Here is an 11,324-nt window from a genome sequence, read left to right as displayed (position 1 = left end):
GATTTAGATATTTGAGTACAATTTTATTCGTAAATTGTAATTTATAAAATATCAGATTACATTTAAAAATTCGGTCTGTTACTGAAATCCATAGATAGCAGTATAGTTATGAACAGCAGAAAAATTATAGCGAATCTTCGCCTTTAGAGCTTAGAATTTTGTCGGAGAAACAATTTAAAAATTTATATATTAAAAAAAAAAATATAATTTAAAAAACAATATATCATAGAAAATTTGCTGGTGATGGTCAGTAAACAACCCAAAATAAATTAATTAATATAGAAGCAAGGCCCTAACTCACAGTGACTAACTGACGTGCGTGGTAATTATTAGGCTGGCAATCTGTAGCTGATCTCGGCGGGTACTAGTGCACCTAGTCTGCGGATAGTTGTCTACTGATAATGTAATTTGATAAGGCTATTACTAACTTAATAGGCCTGGCTGGGGGTTGTTAGATTTACAGATAAGCCGATCCCCGAACAGGCTCCAGCATCGGGCAAACGATATCGTCCAGAATCTCCTGCGTCTGGGATAAGGAGCTTTCCTGGAAAATGTATTGCAATTAGAAACCACGACGAAGAAAGAAAAAGAGGTGCATGAAGATATATTTGAGGCTAGAAACACACAAAAAAGTTTTATTTTAAGATTGTTTGTTTCTAATATTTAATAGTGAGACCATGAATAGGAAAGATATTAGTAGTCTTTTAAATGTAAAATCTATTATACTTAATAACGGAAATGTGACAGAAAAATTGTTTATGTTAAATTTATGTTTTATGTCCTACATATTTCTTTATAATCCGATCCTATCTCTCTGATAAAACCTTTAAAGTAAATCATAACCTAGTTTTCTCAGTCCGCCGGTGTTCCTCAAGGTAGTATCTTAGGTCCCATTCTTTATACGGTTTATACAGCTGACATCCAACCCACCCTAACACAGTCCTAACAACATACGCTGATGTCACATGTATACTTTCTGTAAACAACGACCCAACTAATGCATCACAAACACTACAGACACACATAACATCTATTGAAGAATAGTGTCAAAACTAGAGAATCAAAATAAATCCTGCCAAATCCCATCAGATCACCTTTACTCTCCGTCGTAAACGTCTACCCTCCTGTCCTACAGTATCCTTTCTAAATACTCCACTAATGCCTGTTCAACAGATTCGATACTTAGGACTTCATCTTGACAAGAGACTTACTTGGAATCCACACACAAGATTGAAACGACAAGAAACTGCTCGTAGATTCCGATTGCTACAACACTTACTTGACAAACGCTCAAAACTTCCCATTCACTACAAAAAATTATTATAGACTACGATAATCAGACCAATTTGGACATATGGAATTGAGCTCTGGGGCTCTACCAAACCATCAAATTCCTCCCGAATCCAATCCTTACAATCCAAAATCTTACGTAAAATCCTTGATGCTTCTTATTATGTTACAAATAAACTCTCTTCCTTAACAATCCCTGATAATCCTCCGGGGCGCCTGAAAAGAAGATGGGCACGAGAACTTCTAATTTAAATTAATGCTTGAAGTACCACCAATGGGTGGTTCCTTCCCAAGATTTTCAAGTGTATATGAAACATACAACATATTTACTTATTGTATTTATTATTGTACAGTTGTAAATCACATAAAATACATTTAAAAAAAAAATGTTTTATGTATGCCTGGATGGGGATATAAATAATAACAGTCTACTAAGGATATAAGTTAAACGAAGAGTTTAGTTCAGAGCGATCTTTACATAAACCCATTGAAGTTAATTGAGTTGAGGCATCACCTGAGCAAACTCACTTCTCAGAGGCACTGGTTCGGTCTCACGCAATGAAAACTCGACACTCCCACGCTGGTTGGAACAGGTTAGTTATCAGTAGGATTACCTCCCTCCACTCCTCCTACCTCCCTTTTGCAAGAAATAACCAGATAGGGGATAAAATAAATTCATTCTTTACTTTCGAATCAAGAAGGGGCATCGCGGATAACATGCAATTAGACCATGGAATGTAAATTCTTAAGTCTAGGAGTCCATGTATAGTTTGAACCTACTGAAAAACTATTGACCATTGAAACATTAAGAAAAGGTTCTTTTAAATGAAACACAATTAATTATATAATGAAGTATGAAATTATGGATTTAATGTTCAAAAATATTTTTGTTCTTACTTTCCAGCTCTCCTGTCTAATGTGACGTTGGCTCGACGAAGTACTTCCTTCCATCCAATATCTGATTTCCCTCTGCATTTCACTAGTTTCTAACTTCCAATCGCGAAACGACTCAGTCTACCTCATGCCCTATCTGCTCCCCTTGATCTTCTTATTTTCGTGTTTCCCAAGCTCACATCCGTTGAACTGTTTCTACAGACATCCTCTAGAAATGCCATGCATATTTCAGTATTCAACTTTGTTATTGATAATATTCTCATAGCAACGAATTGCTGATCTGTCTGTTAGGTATTCACCACCTGTTTTTTATATACCACCGTAAACTATTCTTACAAATTTTCTATCAAAAACCATGGTACTTTTCAAATTTTAACTGTTAGAAACCACGTTTCAGAACCATAGCATACTAATTTTTTTTCTTACCATAATTTATAAGATTCATTGCTAACTTTGTATACAATTTTTTATTTTAGAAATTACAAACTTTTATTTACTGATAATATTACAATTTTCCACAAATTTGGGCAATAGGTAACAGTGATAATTAATGATTTCACATTTTCATACAAAAAAAAAATAAAATAAAATAAAATAGATAAAAAATAAATTAAAAAAAAAATATAAAAATAAATAAAATCTCTATATGTATATAAGAAGAAAAATAAATAAATGAAATGAATATAATCAAACTAAGTAAATACATGCAATTAACCAACAAAAGAAAAATACCAATGTTATTAAAATAAGTAAAAAGAATTAAAATTCATAAAAAAAATTTTTTGTAATGGCTGTGCTAAGGAATAGTGAAGATCCACAAAATGTGACATGTTTTCCTATATGAAATTATGAGGTTCAAAGTAAATGAATATGGGACAGTGGTCCCGAAACGTTGTACCCTGTCATGATAATTTAATAAAAATTTCATTAAACTGGAAGTCATTAACCTCAAAAAAATTTTATGAATTGACTCACCAGACTTCCTATAGAGATAATCCAGATTAGAATTAAAATTGATATAGTATCTTTCAAGTCAATTAATGAACGTCGGTCCATGCACTTAATTTTTTTACCCATATAACTTTTTAGAATTATTGATTTTTTTTTCAGTTATGTGAAGTGTTTATTGGCTTTATATCAGCATTCACTGTCAAGATTTCTTTCTCCATTGAACTGGATTTAATAACGCATTTCTGTATTTTTTGCCAAACATATTCTATGTTTGTGTTTCTATACGATTGAAGGCGTGGAGGAAGAAAAATTAGTTAGTATACTTACTCATTTATAAGCTAATATCATCAATATAATATAATATTTTGCATTATACCTTAAAACTAAACGAAATTATAGCGCAATGTATCATAGTAAATAAATATTTATATAATGTATATAATCATAATAAGATACATTGTTCTTATTCTTCTTCTTCTTCCAGCTTCCCATTTAAACGGCCATGTCTGGGAATGACAAAATAAATTCTGCGGTACTCATGAGATCCTCCAGGTCACCGTAAAGTTTGGTCACCAAGTCAGGGGGATAAGGTATTTATATGAAACGGTTGTTATTTTCAAGTTTTTTAAAAATTAATTAATAGTGATTCCTAGTAGGTATAATATAGGTATAATAGGTATTCCTAAGCGAACCCAAAGTTTCCAATTTTTGAACGAAATATAAATTTGATTTTTAATTTTCTTCTTTATTAAAAAAAAAAATCTTGTTGGATCCTCTTTTCCATTTCAAGCGACCTCCAGAAACCACAATCGTGGAAGAAATAAAAGACCGAGACGACTAAAACAAATAGTTGTTATCCCTTGTAAGGCAATCCCCCTCTTATCGGCCGTCCACAGGTACTCTCTAATTATACTTCTTACCATCAGAGGATTGGATCAAGAGATGAAGAGATTCCCGTCCAGTCTATATAATCATTGGGTGCATTCTATACCCAAGCTCGATTAGGTCGGTTAACGAAACAAATCATGAATGATCAATGGTATAATGGTCAGTAATGTACAATGGTCTTTTCAGGTACATTCTGTTTGTATTTATGATCCAATACTTGTTGAACATATAATTTTACTTAAAAATTATGTAAATACAATTATATCTATTTACAACCATCCAATAACCAACTGTTGAACCCATCAATGCCATGAGGTCTATTTTACAAATTTTTATTTTCGTCATTATTCTTCGAGAACAGTGAAATGTTAATTAAAAAAAAATTATATCACTCTTTCACACTTATGTATACAGAGTGTTCCAGTATATGTATTCATTCCTTAATCACCACAATTTTCGGAAATATGATTTGGTCCTACCAAAGCATGGATTTTTAAGCATTATCGTATTTTGTATACACGCATTACTTAAACACTTGATTTAAACATTTTAACGAATCAAGTTACTCAGATGCAATTGGTCTAATTTTATTTTGTATATTTGAAGATTATTACATATTAGAGCTATTACAATGAATTTAATGATAGAAATAAATTCATACATAAATACAAGGACGTATCCAAGATCAAAACTAGGGGAGAGGCAAGTTATAGATGTTCTAATTAAGACATATCAGCACGAAAAAGGCGAATGAAACCAAAATAGGAAATGATATCTAATTATAGCAGTGCTTTATTAGTTATTACAATTATTTTTTATAAAACTAATAATTTTATTTTAGTTCTAGTTGAGGTAGGGAAGGGGGGGGGGGAGAGAACGTAACTCAGTGTTAACGCACTGTTAGGGACATTGGTTTAAATTCGTCTATGACAAATCTTTATTTTCTCTTTTATTGTTTCTTTTTTATTCTATAATTTCTTAAAACTACTATCCTACTACAATAAAATGTATGAGTTTTTGAGTACTGGATATTAGGACAGATTTTTACATCATCAGCATTCATGCTGTATCAATGTTATATTACCACACTGCATTATGAAAACTTTGAAGCTTGTTTGAAATAGAAACCAATAGGCTATGAATTCTATTAATATAATAATGCTTTGGTGTTAGAAATTAACTTAAATATTTATTTAAAGCATAAACGGTGGTTTTGGTGAAGAGTAAGGGATTATTGCACGAAGGATTAGATAAATCCAGAAAAGACACCGTAAGAACTACGTAGGATCCCTTTCACATATTCATGGAAAACTCAGCACACCCATACTGTAAGTGGTCAATAAAATTTTACAACCACAATAATATCGTGAAGAATCCACTGCCTGTTAGACATGCCATTGTTTGGAAAAACACATATACTTTGTGTCTATGAATACTTCACCCATTTCGTTCTACTTAATCATCATTATGTACATACGTGCTATCGCACACCTTGCGTCATTAGAAGATCTAGATAACGTGCTTCGTGCGCTATTTTTAAGAGGCATCGTTGTAGGGATGGGTACAGCCTAGCGACTTGGCCAGTAGCTCATTGTTAAAAAAAGGATTTAACTTAAGAGACGGTAAGGTACGTTATCTCTTGGGCTCCTGTTCCGTTATCAGTGGATATAGTCCGAGATAGGGATCACGGGAGCTAATTGACCGCTCCCTGCTCATTACCGCTCTCCTAAAGATATATGACTCTCTGCCTGCGTGCGAGGATCGAATTTGAGTCGTGACCACTAGGACCACCCCGAACACCTCTGCCAATTACATCAGTCCTATTAAACCTTGAAGATGCGCCGGTACCGTTCGGCGTTCTTTCCCTCTTAGTGATTCTAAAAAAACACGACAACTTATTCCAGTCATAGATTTCCAGATCCTGCCAAGGGGAGTGGATTGTGGAATCCAAGATTGGAATAAGTTGTTAATTTGCTGATCTTTTCTTTCTTTTATTAACCATTGATACTCTAGTAGTTGCATGTCATCACAGATATATGACTGGAGACATTTTTTATTGTTACCAGTGCTTCAATTTTGAAAATTCCAAATTCCTACCATCCTTCTTGCCTGGTAATAGCTACTACCTGGTATTGTAGCTGTTGTACTATTGTTAAGAAGCAATTTAAGCTGATAAAATATCATCTCTAAGCTCCAGATTACTTTTGTACATATTATTATTATTATTAATAATCAATTAATTTTATTAAAATTATTCCTAAATTTCTTTAAATTTACCTATTGCATATAAATTTTCTAGTTTTGTTACATTGCTTATTTTTTCTCTTTATGTGGTATTAAATGCAGTATTGTTTGTATAGTTAGATTAAAACATGAGTCACCACACATGTGACATACTGGAACGTTAAGTGGCATTTCCATTATTATGTCATGTTCCTAATTAAATCAAAACTCTGAAACTTGAATATACTTAATTTTTACAGTAACTGCTAAATTTAAATGCCAGACTACCATTAATTGAAATGGACAGACCCGCTATACTGGTTTGGGCTCTGTATTGGTTAAACTACGTTCGTACAACATGTTCTACACTTTGACATCTAAGAACGGAATTGGTTCCGATACGCCTGAGGCCAATGGATATTTGGATATTATAGCAACTACCGTCAATCCTATTTTTAGGGAATATGCGGGCTGGTATGTAGTCGATCATTTTTATCCACGGTGATGGGGATACTGGTTATATTGATTTATTTTTCGTGAATAATTTAAAATCAAAGATCTAGATAGTTAAACAGTATATCCACAGTCCAGCTGGTCGTGTCTTCTCAATCAATTTTTATGATATCTGTCATATATTAAAGCATGTCTTAGGTATAAATTAAACTTCATTTGAAAAGCCACTAACTACTTTTCTCTACCTGAAAATAAACCAAGTAAAATAACTGGCATTGAATTTATTGCCAGTGCAGCATTCAATTTATTGTTTTGCTATAATTGACTGCCATTTGAATTAATTATCGCTTCTTGATTTCCTTTCTTTGTACCCACCTTTTGTTCTAGACTTACGCAACCTTAACTAATTACTGAGCATAATTGTGCTATTCTATGGTTGTCCAATGCATCTTTATATGAATCTGACAGTTGATATTATAGGCAAACGCATGCTTTAAGCATAATCTTTTTTTTAATATAAAGGTTAGAAAAATATATTACATATTATAGAATTTGAATTTTCTATTAATTATAAGCGATATTCTTCCGTCCTGCTTGTAAATTTATTTTTTGGTTTGAAAACTCTCACAACTTAGCTAAATATTGAAAAAAAAAAAAAAGTATCAAGAAGTAGTTACTAACCCCACATAAATGAAACAAATGTTTTAATTTACTTTTTTTTTTAAATTTACATAATTACACTTAAATAATTAATTTTTTTATTTACTATTTTACTTACTTTTTAATTTAATTATAATAATTATAATTTTTTCAACTTCACTATTGCTGCATTTGCTGGATAAAATTTTAATACATTCAAACTGATTTACAATTGACCATATAAAAAAAAAAAGTGAAATAATGATGGAACGTATATTTAAAAAAAATGTAATATAAAATTTTCTTAATATAAATTCTATATGAAAACCGCAATTCAAAAGAAGTTTTTCGAATGAAACAGATTTTTAAATTTTTTTTTTTTTAATTTATTTTACTAACTATATACAATGCTATAATTAAAAGAGAAAAAAAGTAAAATAAATAAGAATAATGCTTTTTAATAAAATAGAAAATTAAAATTAATAACAAAAAATAATATATTTGTAGACTTAACAAAACAATTACCTCTAATGGTAAAAAGTTAATTTGAAAAAGGGAATAAAGAAGAAAAAAAAATAATAATAAGTAAAATAGAGGCAGTGTGTCTAATGAATCAATAAATATAGAATTTATAACAGAATGTCCTGCAGCAGCCTGGGCTTCAGTCTTCGGGTTGAGGTTGGGTTTCCCAGGTTGTAGGTGAGTGCTCCTTTGACTGTCTGCAACTGGGAGTGGAACTTCATGAACCGTTTTTTGATGTAATCCTCTATTGACTTCATATGTAATTCCCGATGCAATTGACAATTTCCAATGATCCAATGAGCATTAACTGCGATTCTTAGGACTTTATTCTGAAAAGATTGTTATTTTTGCCTTTTCGTAAAGGATGCCGCTCCCCAGACTTCACAGCCGTACATCAGCAGTGGCCTGAGAATCGTTTTAAATATAATAACACTTATATGTTCTTATAGCCTTTGTAGTTCTTATACTATATAGTAGTTATCATAGCCTTTGGGGATTAGAATATGACGTGCATCATTCAAGTACAAACTTCCAGAGAAATAATTAGAATAAAGTTCTTGCATAAATTTCATGTAATGGTTTTCTAATTAAGAAATTTGAGTCACTAAGCCTATTTAAGAAATTAAAAATATGTTCATAAACATTAGTGAAATCTATGAATGGTAGTAAGTAATAAAATGAGTGAAATTGTTTTCTGTAGATTATAATACATGATAAAATATGTGATTAATTTTTTCTAACCTACAGCAACATCTGTCATTAAATTAGAAATTTTAGGAAGATAATATGCTTTATGTGATTTAATAAACGTTCTTACCAAGAACACTGAATGGATAGGTAAAATTCAAAGTGATAATTTGGTTAATATTTTCTGTTGCATGTGATGAATTATAGCTAGCACCTACTTAAAATCTCGAATTTTAGTTTCTTGATTTTGCACTCATTTTACCAATCCAACCAATATAATCCGGAATTTGTTTTTAATCTTTTATGATATTTTTGATTTTTTTTTTATAACTTTAGTTTTTTGTTTTAGGTCGCATTGCAGCCTAGCTATCCAACACTCCATTAGTTGTAAATCTGCGAGCATTTTTGTTATCCGAAACAGTGAAATTCTAATTTTTCAGCTATTATGCAAACTCGATTTAAAAAAATTAAACAAAACAAAATTTTTTTTTAAATTATTTATTTAATGTAATTTACAACTGTACAAAATAATACACTTGAAAATCTTGGGAAGGAACCACCCATTGGTGGTACTTCAAACATTAATTTAAATTAGAAGGTCCCGTGGCCATCTTCTTTTCAGACGCCTCGGAGGATTATCAGGGATTGTTACGGATGAAAGATTAAGGAGTTTGGATGGTTAAGGAGTTTGGAATGAAAAGACGCATATCTGTTTTCGGTCAAATCTGCAACGAATGGGATGTTAAGGTCCTTGTGAATGAGTTTATTTGTGACGTAATAAGGAGCATCAAGGATTTTACGTAGGATTTTGGATTGTAATGATTGGATGCGGGAAGAATTTAATGGTTTGGTGGAGCCCCAGAGCTCAATTCCATATGCCCAAATTTAAAACAAAAATTAAAATTAGGTTTGTAGTATATTTCTTCGTAATCTGTTTATAATTATTATAATATACCAAAAATTATGTTAATCTGAGACATCCAGGTTCAACTTTTTTTTAAAAGTGATTTGACACAGAATGACCAAAATGGAATTTCCGTATTATGCCTAAGCTGAAGATGATTAAAAAAGAAATAAAGTGCCTTATTAAGACGTTATCTTGTTAAATTAATAGGTTTGTTAGTAATAATTAAAGTTAGCCATTAAGATGAAAATTAGATAGACTGATGGCAAAGGAACACTGCCTCGAACACGAGCTGTTACACATCAGGAAAATAAATAGTCTTCATTCCTAAAGAGGTTCGTCATTAAGGAGAAGAGTCAAAGTGTCTTGTTTCTTTTAGGCAACCTGAGATCCAACATCCTCCGTCTAATTTATTGTTTGAATTATTTATAATGCGCAGAACAGGAAGAATTATTTTATCAATGTCAGCATTATCTTGCAGAAATAGACGGTTCTAGCATCGTTTTGAAAAAATCCTTCACATAGTTGCCTACCCATTGCGTCACTAATGACCTTTATCGCCCATCTTTTCAATTTCGCTCTCGCTAGCCGATGCCTATCTAGATTGTCTCTCAAATTGCAGTCATAATGTTATTTATCCTACCTAATTCTCCTTTTTTTTTTAATTTTCAGACCATTAAAAATAATATTTTATACTCCATCGTCACAGTACTTGTTAAACTGATAATTACTTAATCATGAAAATATTAAAATGTATGAATTCCCCCAATAGTGTAGTTATTTCAATATTTTCAGAGAAGACGTATTTTCAAGAAGTTTATTTAAATATCAAGTTGATACTCATCAAACGATTTACAGTTTAGGTCGTATGTAAGTTATCTTAATAAAACTTATACCAGCAGGACATTAAATATCACTATGAATCATTAAAAACCAATTTCCTTTAAATATTAAAATATAAATGGTTTGTTAGAAATTAAATTTTATAACTACTTTTTAAAAGATTTTCTCTTATCCGTTACTTGTTCCTTTCCCTGGAAAGATAATCCGAATCTTTCAAGGTTTTCAAAAGATATTACGGTTCTAATTATAATAGGCCTTACTATAGTTATGGACGTTTTAGTGGAATAGCAATCAACAACTTATTTGATATGATTTTTAAGTTTCACTTATTTGTGTTCATTAATACTCTACTGACTGAACCCCCTCTCCCTGAACATCTCCTGAAATTGAATCTCCCGTCAACAATAAACGCATCCATAGAAATATTGTTGCAGGAAATTATTCGCTTATCAATTTTTACAAATAATATTTTGATCCCCGACATACCCACGATGTTAGTGAGAAATATGGACTCCCCTCCTTTCTTTGCACCAAGATTGAGCATTCATTTGACTGCTCTATTAAGTTTAATTGTGATTTAACTATTTTTTGTTTTAGATTTACTTTTTAAACATTTATTTATGTTCAAAAAATTAATTAATAAGTAAATTACATAATTGATGAACATGAACACTTTCTTATGTATGATTCCTTTTTATGGGGACTATCACATATTACTTTCATTTTCGATCATTTCAAAGAGAAAAAAACAGTATGTAGCGTGTGTGTTCATCCCGTAAACGTTTTACTCAATGCTAAAAATATTGTCAAGATAAAAAGCAATGCAAAAATTGGAAAAGTTAAAAGGGTAAGTTAATTTTCTACATAAAAAAAATGAAGTTAATTGCCACTTGTAATATAGTTTCACAATAAAAATGTTCTTTACTCAATTAGCTCTATTGAAAGCTAATAATTGATATTTAAAAAGATTACAATGTCTTCTGGAATATATATATATTATATAACTATTTAAATATAATATATGAGTATT

Source organism: Halyomorpha halys, unplaced genomic scaffold (genome assembly GCF_000696795.3).
Source record: "Halyomorpha halys isolate HHAL.00 unplaced genomic scaffold, Hhal_1.1 Scaffold942.1, whole genome shotgun sequence".
Taxonomy (NCBI): domain Eukaryota; kingdom Metazoa; phylum Arthropoda; class Insecta; order Hemiptera; family Pentatomidae; genus Halyomorpha; species Halyomorpha halys.
Note: the sequence above shows the minus strand (reverse complement) of the source record.